Source organism: Camellia sinensis, chromosome 4, assembly GCF_055761805.1.
Source record: "Camellia sinensis isolate YWXY chromosome 4, ASM5576180v1, whole genome shotgun sequence".
In the NCBI taxonomy this organism is placed as follows: Eukaryota; Viridiplantae; Streptophyta; class Magnoliopsida; order Ericales; family Theaceae; genus Camellia; species Camellia sinensis.
This window is the reverse complement of record NC_138964.1, coordinates 196527854-196544700: the sequence shown is the minus strand read 5'-3', so window position 1 is coordinate 196544700 and position 16847 is coordinate 196527854.

Here is a 16847-nt window from a genome sequence, read left to right as displayed (position 1 = left end):
TACAATCTAAACTTCCCAACATACCAGAAAACCCCCGAACCTCCCTAATAGCAAGTAATCTAGCAATGTCAGTTGGTGTCGGAGATCTCAAATATTCTACTCCAAAAATTTCAATCACTGAATTACAAAATTGTTGCAAACTTTGAATTGTAGTGCTTTCCCCGATACGTATGTAATCATCAACTGCATCTGCTGCGACACCATATGACAATATTCTCATCGCAGAAGTCATTTTTTGTAGGGGAGATAATCCAACTACATAAGCTGCATCTTGTTTTTGAACAAAGTATGAATTGTGTGCTTGAATTGCATTCAAAATTCGCAGATACAAAGGACAACGCATTCGAAAACATCTCCGAAATATTGTAGGTGAATACACTGGATTTACAGCAAAATAATCTGCAAACAATCTATCATGACCCTGCCTTCTATTTCTGCGTATATACCTATGGCCTACAATAGAACCACCTATTTTCTTTGAGGTATCACTTGACAACAGAATCTGAAGCATACTACTATTATTCTGCTCATAAGCTCCTAAAAGTGTGACCATATATTCATCATCATACTCATCATCAGAGGAAGAGGAAGAAGAAGAGAATGATGAAAATGAAGTCAATATCATAGATTTCAACGTATTCATTATGCTCTATTTGTTTAAGCTATGATCATATCAGTAGTTGTGTAGAGTTGCCTGCCATTAATGGATAATGAGTTTATAGGGGAGCATAATCCATATGCCAGACATATATGTAATAGAGGGAAAATGAAATCGGAAAATAAATGGGAACAAAAAAGGAGTAATGGAGGGAAAAATAAACAGGAAAAGAAATGGGAGCAGGAAAATGAGGGAACCCAAAAAAAAAAAAAAAACCTGGACCGGTCGACCAGCCGATCGCCCAACCGGTCGCCCCGTCCCCGTTCACAAATGTGGGTTCAAAGCTGGGTTCAAACAGTTCAAAAGGCTTAAAAAAAATTTCACATACCGGTCGACCAACCGGTTGCCCCACCGGTCGACCAACCGGTTGCCCCACGGGAATTTGATGAATTTGATGCACTGTTGGAGGCAGTGATATCAAATTAAGAAAATGAGTGATTTTTTACTCAAATTTGGTGAAAAAAGAAGTTCACTGTAGGAGATGCTCTCACAGAAACTATCAAGGGTTACCAAGACCACATGATCGTGTGCTTATTTATTGGTATCTTCTTCTTTTTTTTCTTTTTTTTTATCATTTTTTATTTATTTATAGAGTGAGAGGGTAATTTATATATATAAATTGGGCCAAACTGGGTAATGGGCCGTTGTGAGCCACAGTAAGAAGGGCGGAGTAAAAAAGGCCTTGGCATTAGCCCGGTCCCCAAAAGGCCTTGTTGTTATCCCGGTCCAAGAGAGTGTTACAGACAGCCTGGCCACCACACTCAGAGTTAGCCCGGTCGTGGCATGTTGCGGTTGGCTCGGTCAAAACCTTGTTGTTTCTTAGCTCGGTCTAAACATACCATGGATTGTAAAGGAAAAGCCGAGGTAAGAGTAGTGAATGGACGAAACCAAACTGGCTTTAGTTCGGTTTACTCTGCAGCTTAGCATAGCCATGCTTACCTCGGTTATATTGGGATCCGACCATAGTAAAACCATCTCACTTGATTTAAGCAGTGAGGGGGGTGTTGAAGGATAAGCATTATCTTTCAGGAATGTGATTCCTAGGGGGATTCTACAGAGAGGAGTAAGAGTCCTACTAGGATTGTGCCACACGGCACCTATAAAAGCTCACAGCATCACCTATAGAGAGGTAACGCAACTTTGATTCTCGAATACACAGAGCTTTTGTCTATTTGTCTATTTTGCTGACTTAGGCATCGGAGAGGTATCCGGCACACACCCGCCGGCTAGCTCACATTTGTGTTTTCAGGGAATAAAGAGACGTCGTACGGAGGAGCGCAGACTTAATCAACAGGATTATACGAGAAGGTTTATTTCTTTTCCGTACAATTGGCACCGTCTATGGGAATACCAGACAAAGAAAAAAACCTCTTGATCAAGTTTCCTCGCTAATTGAATGGCGCACAACGAAGATTTGCCACAGTCCGCCATTGATGGACAAACCCTAGAGGGGGGTGGGAGGCGCGAAGGATTGCCCTCTATCCTTCCCATGGCGGACTTAGAGCCCCAGCGACAGAATCCCCGGAGGGGTGCAAAGGGGAGGCGAAACATTAGCCCCCGTCGCCCTCGCTTACAAAGTCCTGAAAGGCAAAGGCGAAGAATCGACCCTAAAGCTCTGGAGGATCGTGTAAAAGAGCAAGATGAACTAATAAGGAAGATGGCGGCAGACATGGAGGCCATGAAGCGCCAGATCAAGGGAAAAGGGGTGGCAATAGGAGAGGGGCGCAAATGCAATACGCCTCCTCGCCACTCAGAAGATCGTGGTAGATATACCACGCCATCGCAAGCAGAGAGTAGAAGCCTCAGGACAGGCGGCACTCAATCAAGGACTTCCAGAACTCGTTACTCCAGGTCTGAGAGAACGAAATCATTGAGATCTTACACTGAGGGAAGTACTTATCGGCCCTCACATACGCACAAAACACCATCCAAGCACGACAGTGCTTGAAGAAAGAGCGCGACAGAAGAAGGATGCCAGGGCACGCGACCAGCACAGAGTTTCAGCCCTTCGGCGGTTGGCTTCTCGGACGCATGGAAGCGCCGAGGTTGGAATACCAATACCGCACCTTGCCTACGAACCAACAGATAAAGCATTGGCAAGACTACATAGCTCGCCATTTGTTCCGGCGATTGAGAATGCACCATTACCCTTAGGCTTCATCCAGCCTAAATTTACCATGTACGAAGGGAAAACAGACCCTTACATGCACCTAAACCACTTTCGCCAAGTTATGGCAATATACCGGCGGAACGAAACTTTGATGTGTATCCTATTCCCATCCAGCCTTGGCGACCTAGGTTTAACCTGGTTCGAAAGGCTACCAGAAGTTAGCATAGCCTCCTGGGCGCAATTAGCGGAGGCATTCGTGACGAAACATTGAGGTCTTACAACAGTCGGTACTGGGAGACGTTCAACCAGATAGGGGACTACCCCACCAATCTCGCCATCGCACAATACAAAACAGGACTTCCAGTCGGAAACAGATTGAGGGATTCGACTACAATGACTCCACCCCTTACGATGGAAGCCTTGATGGAGAGAGTGTACCAACATATTCGGGTGGAGGAGGATGGCGCCCGTGCCAAGGCAAAATCTGGTGCGACAGCAACACCAGACAAGAAGACTACGGTGAAGGTCAATACAGTAGAACGTCCAAGCAAGAGTGGACGAGGCAGGCGAGACAACGAAGAGAACCGAGATAAAAGATAGTTGAGAGTTCGCACTGCCATTACCACGGTATTCAAGAAACCAATCTACCGAATTCTCAGTGAGATACGCGATGAACCTTTTGTCAAATGGCCAGCTAAATTGGGAAATGCCCAGAAGGACTACGATGAAAGATCTCGGTGCGCCTTCCATAAGGAAAAGGGGCACCGCACTGAAAATTACGCACCGTTGAGACAGCATCTGAAGGAGTTAGTGGCAGCTGGTCACCTAGACCGATACATAGAAACAGGGACGCAGCCAGCCCCCCAAAACCACGACCACCCAGACGAAACACCGAACGATGCCCCACCTCAAGGCGTGATAAACGTAATACATAGGGTATTCGAGCCTGAACGAGTATGTGAGCTCAAGGGCATGATAAAGAAGGCTGAGCACTTAAGGGAGGTATTAAGTGCGCAGCCCACCATTAAAAAGGGAAAAACAGAAGCCACGAACGTCATGTCTTTTTCAAATAAGGACTTGGAAATGATATATTGCCCTCACAACGATGCACTGGTCGTCACTCTCCGCATCAAGGATTACGACGTCAAGCGAAATTTTGATTGACCAAGGAAGCTCATGTGAGATAATGTACTACGAAACTTTCAAACTGTTGAAATTGAAGGACAAAGACTTGGCACCCGCCGTATCTCCCCTGATTGGGTTCAACTCAATGCCAGAATGGCCAGTCGGCAAGATAATCCTCCCAGTCAGAGATGGAAGCATGACTAAACAAGTGGAATTCTGGGTATTAAAATTGCCCTTCACTTACAACATAATCTTGGGAAGGACATGGCTGCATGCCATGAAAGTGGTAACGTCAACATACCATCAAGTCATGTCGTTTCCCAACGAAGCTGGAGTAATTGAAGAGGTCTATGGAAACCAAATCATGTCCAAACAATGCTTCGTCACAGTAAATGGCAGCCGAGCTGCCAATGGGTTTGTTCAGATGGTAGAAGAGCCCAAAAATAATGAATTGTTTGCGGATGTTAGCAAAGCCACTGAACAGAAGGTAGTGGAAGACTTGGTACAGGTAAGAATAGATGAAAAGAACCCGAATAAGTTCTTTTTGCTTGGCTCATCTATGTCCAGCACTGAGAGAATAGAGGTCATGGAATTCTTAACCTCTAATATCGAAGTGTTCGCCTGGACACCGTATGACATGCCTGGCATTGACCCAAGCTCCATCTGTCACCAATTGAATGTCCACCCAACTGCCAGACCAATTATACAGCACACTCGCAGATTGACACTCCACCATGCCGAGATAGTGGCGGAGGAAGTAGAAAACCTGCTAGAAGTAGGAGCTATCAGAGAGGTGCACTACCCCAGATAGATCTCCAATACAGTGGTAGTGCCTAAGAAGAATGGAAAATGGCGTGTCTGTGTGGACTACAAAACGGTCAACAAGGCGTGCCCAAAAGACAGTTTTCCTCTTTCACGGATAGACCAACTGGTAGATCTGACGACAGGACACAACCGTCTTTGCTTCCTCGATGCGTACAGAGGCTACCATCAGATCACTATGTATGAACCAGACCAGGAGGTCACATCTTTTACAACGCCAAGAGGACTGTACTGCTACAAGGTTATGCCCTTTGGCCTAAAGAACGCAGGGGCAACATTCCAACGGATAGTCACCAAGATGTTCGAACCATTGTTAGGCAGAACCATGGAGGCTTACATCGACGACATTGTGGTCAAGAGCAAGGACAAGAGTGACCATCTTAAGGACCTAGGTGAGATGTTTCAGATCCTGAAGAAACACAAGTTACGCCTTAATGCATCTAAGTGTGCGTTCGGCATAGGATCTGACAAATTCCTAAGCTTTCTAGTAACCAACCGTGGCATCGAGGCAGACCCTTCTCAGATCAAAGTAATCCAGGATCTAGAGAGGCCCAACTTAGTAAAAGAAGTACAGCATCTCACCGGTATGGCAGCCGCGCTAAACCGGTTCATAAGTCGGTCGTCAGACAGATGTCGACTATTCTTTCAAGCATTGAAGGCCAAGTTTCAGTGGGATGAAGAATGCGATCGTGCCCTTTAAAGTTTGAAAGAATATCTGTCTTCTCCACCGCTGCTAGTAATCCCAATACCTAAAGAAGAACTATTTTTGTACCTGGCAGTCTCACAGCACGCAATTAGCGCAGTATTGGTTCGAGCGGAAGGAATCTAACATCTACCCATCTTTTATGTCAGTAAGACATTGCTGGGCGCGGTAACCAGGTACTTACCATTGGAAAAATTGGCCTTAGCCTTGCTGATGGCATCAAGGAAGTTGTCGCACTACTTTCACGCCCACACCATAATCGTCCTCATAGCTTTCCCATTAAAAGCTCTGTTTGAGAGGGCAAACTTTTCTGGGCGAATCTTGAAGTGGGCAGTGGAGCTGGGACAATTTGACATCAAGTTCCAACCCAGAACCGCGATAAAAGCGCAAGCCTTGGCAGACTTTGTCGCAGAATTCACCCTAGGAAGTCATCATATCTGCCCAATCGACCTGACGGATACAACCGAACTAGGATTAGAAGTTGACGCCGGAATAACACAACCCCTGGTGCAGGATACCCAGTCAGACCCTAAGGCAGACCAAAGTAAAGTAAGGGAGAAAGAAGCAAACCATGCTACACCAAGCAAAGATTCACCAACAAATGAAGACTTGGTACAATCAGATAATGAGGGGTAAACAGCAAGCATGGACTTGGAAGAAAACACCAGCAACACTCAGGACCCCAAGGCATCATCCGATCCCTCTACCTGCTGGAAGTTATTCGTAGGAGAGATGTGGAAGCTCTTTGTGGATGGAGCATCCAACAGGCACGGAGCAGGACTCGGCATAGTCCTCATCTCACCAGATGGCCTAGTAGTGGAACAAGCAGTCAACCTTGGCTTCCCAACATCAAACAACGAGGTGGAATATGAAGCACTTTTAGCAGGACTGAAATCAGCATCCTACATGAAGGCCACCGAGCTAATGGTTTACAGTGACTCACAGCTGATGGTAAACCAAATTTCAAGTGACTACGAGGCAAAAGACGACAGGATGGCTAAGTACCAAGAATTAGTCAGAAAAGAGATCAAGAAATTTGAAGTAGTGCGGATAGATCAAATTGGTAAGGAAGAGAACAGTAGAGCGGACGAACTAGCAGGCTTTGCTTCAATGGCAGATACATCCGTCCCATATCCGTTACTGATTGACTACTTACCAAGACCAAGCATTGAAGAACCTGAAGTAGAAGAAGTATGTTGCGCCAAACTAGGCTCTTCATGGATGGATCCCATCATAGCATTCTTAAAAGACGGAATCCTACCGGAAGAGAAGAAAGAGGCCAACAAAATAAGAGCAAAGTCACAGCGATTTTGGCTCTCCCCATCAATGGCCTTGTACAAGAAATCCTTCACAAGACCTTATCTAAAGTGTGTCCATCCCAACAAAGTTGAAGCGTTCTTATTCGAGATACACGAAGGCGTATGCGGAAGCCACCAAGGAGGAAGATCATTAGCTTACATAGCCATTTCACAAGGATATTGGTGGCCATACATGCAAGCAGATTCAGAGAAGTATGTAAAGAGGTGCGAGAAACATCAGAAGTTCGCACACCAAATACATCAGCCAGCCAGAGAACTTCTACCATTAACTAGCCCATGGCCATTTGCAATGTGGGGCCTGGACATAGTAGGGCCACTCCCAACAGCACCCGGCAATAGGAAGTTCTTTCTAGCAGCAACAGACTACTTCACAAAGTGGGTGGAGGCAGAAGCACTAGCATCAATAAAGGAGAAAGATGTGAAGAAGTTCGTCTGGCAGAATATCATTACTTGGTTCGGCATACCAAAAGCTCTAATATCAGACAATGGCACCAAGTTCAACGGCAAAATTTTTAGAGGCTTTTGTGAAGAGTACAAGATAGAGTTCTACAGTTCTACACCGACTTACCCCCAAGAAAACGGCCAAGCAGAAGCATCAAACAAAGTTGTCTTGGATGAATTGAAGAAAATGCTAGAAAAAGAAAAAGGCAAGTGGGCTGAAGAGCTCCCTCATGTTTTATGGGCTTACCATACCACACATCGTCGATTTACTGGGGAAACACCTTTTTCCTTGGCCTATGGCATGGAAGCAGTAATCCCATTGGAAGTCAATCTCCCTACAATCAGAAGTGAAAATTTTGATCCAGACCTAAATGGAGAAGCCATCACCTTGGAGCTCGACCTTGTGGAAGAAAGAAGAAAAAGAGCACTAGTTCACATCGCCTCATACCAGCAAGAGTTATCAAGGAAATACAACAAGACAGTGCATCCAAGACAGTTCAAGATTGGAGATTGGGTACTTCGCAAAGTAATGGAAACACTTTGGTACCCGGAGATGGCAAGTTAGGGCCCAATTGGGAAGGACCATACAAAGTGGTTAGATTGGCAAGAAAAAGGGCATACCACTTGGAAGATGAAGACAGTAAAGCCATTCTAAGGCCGTGGAACACTGCCAATTTCAAGTTATTTTATTTTTAGCTTTTCTTCCAAGTATTTGTAGTTTTTTCCTTTCTCAATAAAACAAGTAGTTTCTTTTCAGTATAGTTGTTTCCTCTGTAAAAGATTATTTAAGTGAGTTAGGAAAATTGAAAGCATAATTGGCCGGAATAACCAACACCCCTCCTAAGCCCAGGATAAGGATCCAGGCTGCAGGACGTTTGGCTGAAAAAACCAAACACTTTACTCTGGGTTGGCTGGAAAAACCAACTTAGAGGTTGGCTGGAATAACCAACACCCCTCCTAAGCCCAGGATAAGGATCCAGGCTGCAGGACGTTTAGCTGGAAAAACCAAACACTTTACTCTAGGTTGGCTGAAAAAATCAGCTTAGAGGTTGGCTGGAACAACCAACACCCCTCCTAAGCCCAGGATAAGGATCCAGGCTGCAGGACATTTGGCTGGAAAAACCAAACACTTTACTTTAGGTTGGCTGGAATAACCAACACCCCTCCTAAGTCCATGATAAGGATCCAGGCTGCAAGAAGTTTGGTTGGAAAAACCAACACTTAGTCCTCTTCAGCCGAGATAAAGATTCAAGCTGAAGAGTGGTTGGCTAGAAAAATCAACACTTATTGTTCTTCAGCCGAGATAATAATCTAGGCTGAAGAGGTTGGCAACTATGGCTTGATAGATTGGAAAGCTAAAGACCGGATAAAGTATCTCGGCAAGAGAAGGTTATACTTCATTCAGATTACAGTTAGAAAGCAAGTACCAGCATGGAAGTAAACCGAGATAACAGTTGGAACAACAAAGGATTTCATTAAGTGCAAATTGAATACACAAGGTAGGACCTCAGCCCAGTTACAACTTCTTGTCCAAAAGCAAAAAGACGAAAATACAGAGATTAAGCAAAAAGGTCATCTATTTCCGCGTCAAGATCAACTTGGAGGCTGGTTTCATCTGGTAGCCTGGTCTCATCTGGTAGTTCGGTCGTCAGATCTTCAACCAGTGGCTCCAATTGAGCTGATTGAACGGCAGGTTCATTAACAACCGGGGTATTGTTTGGCTCGGTCTCTTCTTCGTCATCCTCAGCCTGAAGAAATTGTTGCTGAATGGCAGCAGTGTACTCCGTCATCAAACCCAGGATAAAATACGGAGGAGGGTTGAAGACCTCGGTCTCTGGCCCATGACCGAGCTGTGCCACGGCCGCCCTCCATCCGCATTTAAAGAATAAGTCTTTGGCCGCCTCGCATTGATTAATGTAAAGAGCCTCCCCTTCCTTGAAACCACGGTCCTCCGCATCTTCTAGCTTCTTCTCAAGCTTGGTTATCTCGATGTTCTTTTTTCCCTCGAGCTTGGCAAGCTCGTGCAGATACTTGCCTTTTACCACAGCCACTGCCTTTTTGCTTGTCTGCTTCAGCCGAGCTAACAAGACCGGTCAGACGACCATTCTCGATTTTCAGCTCGGCTATTTGTTTCTTGGCCACTTCTAGTTCGGCTGTTCTTTCATTAGCGTCGGCCATGGCCTGCCTGGTAGTTTTTCGAAGTTCCAACACTCGCTTGTGAACAATATGGTTCTTCTGTATGGCCTACAAAAGGATGGAAAGAAACTTTTTAAGTACGACCGAGCAGAAAGTTGTAAGAATTTGAAAGATAAGCAAGAGAGCTACTTACCAGCACCATGGATTTTGTGGATGAGCAAAGTGCCTTTAGCTCGGTTAGGTGGTCGTGGTGCTCCATGTCAAGTGGAAGGCAAACACTTTTGGCCAGATTGAAGGCCATTAGGTGATCTTTTTCAGAGACCACTGAAGCAATATCCCGTATAGCACGGTTCTGAAAAGTGATCTTTGGAGCCCACTTGGAAGAACTAGCCCGGTCAGAGCGCTCCGGTTGTGGGCTTCGTGGAGGGCTTGGTGGAGGAATGGTATCCTCTTCATCAACAAGGCGTGGCTCGATTGTGGAAGTCCGAGCACGCTTGTTTGGACGAGATGAAGAGGGTTGATGGGTCGGTAAGGCCACCACGGTCTCTTGTAGTTGGCTTGCTAGTGGTACCTCGGCTTGGTTTGTTTCGGTTAGAAGGGCCCTCACAACTCGTTTCTTGGCCATCTCTTGCTCAGCGGTTAGAGGGATCAATCTAATTTGAGGCAAGTTTGGGTCCGGTTCAGGAGAGGCTTCCGATAAGAAATCAGTTACCTTGGTCTTCCGTTTGCCACTATATCGGTAGGTCGACTGAAAGTCAAATAGCTCGGTCTAACTTCGGTTGGGATATCGCAAGGCGGCGCGAAGTATATGTAAGTTGGGGTAGCTGTATTGGGACTTGAGGAAGTTCAAATCTGCATAAAAGAAGACAACAGTTAGAGCGGTTTAAGATGGGAAAACCAAAGTAAAGAAATGCGTAGTATGAAGCCGAGGTAACTTTACCGACTACACCCTTGTTCCAATTTATTCTGTCACCAGGGATCTGGGCCTGTTGGTCCTCAAAATTTCCAGATACCCAGAAGAAGTCATCATCATTTACGTCTTTATCTGGGGTATTCATTATTATTTTTTCACGCCGACGTCATATTCTTAAATAATAGACCCATCCATCTTTGGCGAAGCCTATAGAATATTAATGGAAGAGCTCGGCTAAACCGAGATTAAGGCCAGCCCGACAGTTTAGCTCAGCAATACCATTTATTATACGGTAAGAATTGGTGGAAAGTTGGGTTGGGCAAAGGTTAGTCTGCCTAAGGAATTCACAGAGAAGAGGCTGTACAGGGAATCTTAGTCCGGCCTCTACTATGGACAGCAGGGTAAAGGGAACGAAGCCGTGTTTTCCCCATGGTAGGATATCCAGGTCGGCTAGGGTGAGATGGACATCATTAGGGATGTTATAATCTTTTCGAAATTCGGCCATGGCACCTGGTGAGTTAACTAAAAACCTATACTTTTCCATTTGTGGTTTAAGTTATGAATAAATTAAACTGAAGTGTTAGCTCAGTCAAAGAATGATGCTAAGTAGCTCGGTTGAGCACTCAAAGCAGTGCCTGGGCAACCTAAGTCTGCAAAGAAAAAAACAAAGGTGTTAAGCACAGATCGTTGGACCGTGCTAAAAGAAATAAAGGCAAGATAAATGGAGTGCTAGCTCGGCTATGTGAGATGCTATGGGTCTTAGCTCGGTTTGAGCAAGGTGTTTGTTAGCCCGGCTAAGCCTCTAGGGGCAACGTTCTTAGTTCGGTCAGGACTAAGAGACTGGTTTAGCCCCAAGCTGTAGCTCGATCGTGGTTGAGGCTTTGAAGCGCGCTATTACACAGACCTAGTATGGTTCGATAGCTCGGATGATTGCATCAAAAGGTGGTTTGACTTGTTAAAACTACTGGAATAGCATGAAGTGTTAGGTCGGTTGGTTAGTCTGGCTAGACTGACATCAGCTACAAACAACTTCCTAGTTCAGCTACATTGTGATTTTGGATCAGATATAGTGTTCTACAGATTGTTTCATGAATACTAGTGGTTCTTACAAGGTTTTTCCCAGAAAACGCAAGGCAAAGCAAAAAATGGAGAAAATGTGTTTTACAAAAACACACAAACAATATGTTGTGGATTGTAAAAAAAAAAGTGCGAAAATAACAAAAAGAGAACAGATGTAGCTTACCAGGTTGAAGAGGAAGGAACTGGAAAATGGAAATGGCACCAGAAGCAAGAACACGAACCTTTTTTCAGTTGCAGGTTGAAAAACGATGATAGCTTAGGAGGAAGAGGGAGAAGAGTGTGAATAGTAAAGTGATGGATTCAAAACCTTAGGGTTTGTTTTGGTGAAAGGCCCAAACTTTGGGCGAGACTGTTCAAAAAACACGGAGTACGAAGGCGGCGTGACAGCTGCATTGGGCCAATCGGAGTGTGCTACGTGTCCTTGGAATGAGAAACGATTTAGTTGCTGCAATTGAAGAGATGCTTTTAACCGGACAGTGTTGTAGCTCGGTTGAAAAACTAAATTTTTTTAGCTCGGTTGGGAGGCTAAAACTTTTTAGCTCAGCGGGTAACGGGTAATCCCTATCATGCTGTGCAGATGGAATTAAGAGGCAATTGAGAGGGCAATTTATATATATAAATTGGGTCGAGCTGGGTAATGGACCGTTGTGAGCCACATTAAGAAGGGCGGAGTAAAAAGGGCCTTGGCGTTAGCCCAGTCCCCAAAAGGCCTTGTTGTTATCCCGGTCCAAGAGAGTGTTACAGACAGCCCGGTCACCATACTCAAAGTTAGCCCGGTCGTGGCATGTTGCGGTTAGCTCGATCAAAACCTTGCTATTTCTTAGCTCGGTCTAAACGCACCATGGTTTGTAGAGGAGAAGCCGAGGTAAGAGTAGTGAATGGACGAAACCGAACTGGCTTTAGTTCGGTCTACTCTGCGGCTTAGCATAGCCATGCTTACCTCGGTTATATTGGGATCCGACCATGGTAAAACCATCTCACTTGGTTTAAGCAGTGAGGGGGGTGTTGAAGGATAAGCATTATCTTTCAGGAATGTGATTCCTAGGGAGATTCTACAGGGAGGAGTAAGAGTCCTACTAGGATTGTGTCACACGGAACCTATAAAAGCTCATAACATCACCTATGGAGAGGTAACGCAACTTTGATTCTCGAATACACAGAACTTTTGTTTATTTGTCTATTTTGCTGACTTAGGCATCGGAGAGGTATCCGGCACACATCCGTCAGCTAGCTCACATTTGTGTTTTCAGGGAATAAAGCGACGTCGTACAGAGGAGCGCAGACTTGATCAACAGGATTATACGATAAGGTTTATTTCTTTCCCGTACATAGAGTTATGTAATTTTTTACGGTGGTACTATATATACTAATTAATGTACTAACTAGTATACCAACACTAGTTATAAAATTATTATTAACCTCACTCATTAATCACATTACAAATCTCAAAAACTTTTTAAATTATACCACATCATTAATTGGTACACTAATCAGTACACTAATTAGTGCATATATCATTATTCAATTTTTTATTGAGAAATATCACTTTAATTTTCTAAGCTATAAAAACGTATAAATGGATTTATTAAAGTATTGAAAAATATTACTTTGTCCATTAAATTATAAAAACGTAATTCCCTATATTATAAAAGCGTATAAATTTGACCTTCTAACAGAATGGATTAAAGTAAAATACGTCAATAGTTTTGAAGGTTCATTTGTATGCTTTTATAATTTAAGAGTCAAAGAAATACTTTCCAATAGATTAAAAGGTCTCCATATAAATAACCTAATTTTTTAAGTCATACTATTAATTAGGCACACTATCAATATAAAATTTCCAAAACCCATGATAATTACTCCTTACATTTAGCAAATACTAATGTTCCATTTGGTTTAGTTTTTTAAATGAGTTTTGAGTTGTATTTTGAAATAAGTTGTTAAAAAGAGTTTTGAAAGTTAAAAATTTATTTGGTTATGAGTTTTGAAAATAATTTTTGAATGATTTGTAATTTTTTTTTTAGTTGAATAGATGGGTGTGAGAGAAAATTTGATTGATTGATGTGTAAAATATGACATAATGATAGAGAAGAGAGGAGAGAAAAAAATAGAAGGAAAGAGAAGAGAGAAAATTGAGTATTGAATTATATTTAAAAATTGTATTAGCCAAACAATTTTTTTTTTTTTTTAATTTTTGATTCAAATCATATTTTAAAAACTAAGAGGATCTCCAATGGAGCTGTTATACAACTTACTAAGGCCTCGTTTGGGAACAGGCTAATTTAGTAATTTTTTGGCTATTTGGCTAAAAAGGTAGGTAAAAAAAACTTGTATGTTTGGGATGACTTTTTGACTAATTACGAAAATATGTGCAAAAAGTAGAGAGAAAATAGAATCTTTGACTTTTTGGTATGAGTTGTTGACTTTTTGACTAATTTAGTAACTTTTTAGCTAATTGACTAAAAAAGTAAGTCCCCAAACGGGGCCTAAAGCTAAAATTTGACAGAAATGACAAACAGAGGGTCTCCAATGGCCTGTTATCCTACTTGCCAAAGATAACATATGCCATATTTGTTCTCAAATTTGGCAAGTGGAATAGCAGCTCCCAAACTTGCCAGATCAGCAAATATCGACAGAAATTTGGTACCAAATTCAGTTCAAAAAACAGAATTGAAACAGTAGGGAACCCAATTTTCAGAATCAAACCCAAATTTGGTTTCTCTAAAATTTTTAATTTTTTTAATAATTTATCGCCAAATCAGTCAATCCAAATCATATGGTATGCATTCACAATAAATCAGCAAATAAACCAAAAATCAAAATAAAATGGATGAACAAAAGTTTATGGATGAAAAAAAATTAAACAAAAAATCAAAATAAATAATTAAGAAAAATTGAAAAAAAATACCAGATTGTGTTCTTTGAAGAACCTTCTGGAGATGCTTGAGTTCTTTGAAGATTTAGTTTGAATCCATTGCCAGATTTGAGTTTCAAAAATCACGATCACCTCATATCCACATCAACAACCAGAAAAATTAAGAAAAAATCAAAGCATATATATATATATATATATATGAGTATGTATATAGATGGAGATCGTACTAGAGACAGAGAGTAGACAAATCGGAGGTAAAGACTTGGAGACAGATCAAAGATCGTACCACAGACAAAGAGAGAGAGATCATAGAGTAGACAAATCGGAGAGTAGAGAGATCGGTGAAGACCTGAGCTCAAGGACAGAGACACTCAGACACAAACAGAGAGACACTTTTGGATGAGGGAGGAGAATGAGAGAGTGAGAGTGTACGGCCCCAAAATAATCCCACAAATCCTTTACATCAATTCCCCTTCCAAGTACAAAATAATAATAACCATGTTCCTTTACATAATTTCAAATGTTATACAATAGAAATCTCACATGTGATTATACATTCATTTGACGAAATAGTACATGAATCTATAGCATGTAAAATCATTAAAACAAAACGAATAAAGCCCTCAATGGCTTACAAGTTCCAAGGCAATAGCCCCGTTACACAAAATGGTCTCTCAGACCCATACACCTTAGCCCTTGGCTTTACAAAAAGAAAATTCACAACAAAATAAAGAGCAATCTACTCTTCACAAGAACTTATCCACACCCTCAATTCGGCGGGATCATAACACCTTTACCTGCACCCAAAACCCATAGAGGTGAGCATAAAGCCCAGTAGAGAATTCTCACAAATTATATACAGTTATGCCCATTCCCTCAACATTAAAAATGCAAATGTAAAGCCATGCAAGTGCCAATAATGAAGGAAAATTTTATTTCAATGCACTGTTTAGAAATCATCATGTTCATCATAATATTTTCCAATATCTTCAATTTCACAATTTCCAATATTTAAATCAATAGGGGCGGTAAATACGACACTGGTAATTCCTAGGCTGGTGTCTGCAAGTAGACTCTACGAGTACTACCAAACTGTCATTTTTACCGGTATTAACCGGAAGGCTCGACACTTATCCGTGCGGGTTTCGGGTCTTTCACCATGGACACTCAGGCCAACTTATCAAATCATCTACATCCCCTATCCGAACTTACCACCGTATTTACACCATACACATTTCCGTTGTTCTCATTACAATAGATATGTTCTTTTCATGAAATGAATGATTTCCATTCAAATTACGCAATGCATGATAGTTAATCAAATGAATATGCAAGATAATAAATTTCCATGTTTTACGGCCTTTCTCCGTTTCCAAATGGCATAACAACAATAACATCCAAATGCATGTTTCATTTCCTCATTTCCATGTTATTTCGCAAAATAACCATGTGTCTTCAACAAACAACAACAATTTCTCATCAATTTAATCCTTTCAAAGCCACACGTGAGGTTTTCAAATATCAACCTCCATTATTCATGATTCTCACAATCCCTTATGCACAACAATTTGTCATTTCATAGCAATATATATATTCAAGTACTTAACAATAATTTCTCAACAAATTCATCTTACCTTTAATCATGGCTTTCTAAAACAAGTTCTCCTTATCTACATGTCAAAAACTTTCCATCTTTTGCAACCACATTATGAAATCTACATACACTCATCCTTTATCACAAGAAAAGAAAGAATTTCATGGACTTTCCTATATGTTCCAAAAATCCCCAATTTTTAGGGTTTTCATCATAAATCCAACACATTCTCATTCATCTTCATGACACAAAATAATAAAGGGTTTCACAACTATTTTCATGTTTTCTCAAAATCCCCAAATTCTAGGGTTTTTCCTCAAGACAATCCCCTCTCATTTCTTGGTGAAAACCCTCATTAAAACATTTTTCTTAGATCAACAAGATGGAACCCTCAAAGATTGACCAACATTTTGAAAGTTTAAAGAAAAACCCTCTTTTAAAGAAAAACCTCTATATTTTTGAAATCACAAAGTTAAAATCATCAAAACTAGAAGAAAGCTCTTGAATCATCATCAAAATAGCAAAACTAGTATATATAACTCAAGAATCCCTACCTCAAGCTTATTGATGAAAGATGGGATGAAACCCTAGAGCCAAAATGGTTGATCCCTCACTTTGCACTACACCACAAAGAACCCTAGCTCTTGATCTTCAAGGTTTAGAGGAAGATGATGAAGATCTTGGCCCCAAAGTTTGCAAATCAAAGAGTCTTAGATGTTTGAGGGGTTTTCTAGAGAGAAGGGGGGAGGAAAATAGGGTTTAGAGTGAGAGAAAAATAAGCAAAATGTGTGATACATTCGGACCAAAATGTTATAAAAAAATAGGGCTCGGACTGCCCAGTTGGCCACTCGTGCAGCCCACCTTGACCGCTCGTGCGGCCCATTTCAGAATGCTCAGCTCACTGCCTCAACCTTCACCGCACATGTGGCCTAGCGCACCGCTCGTGCGGCCCATCACCGCACGTGCGGCCCTGGCCCAACCTCTCACCAACTCTACTTCGCCCTCGGGCCCTCTAGACTCACCTGCACACTCTCCGGAACCAGCAAAATTTAACTCCGAATGAAATAAGAA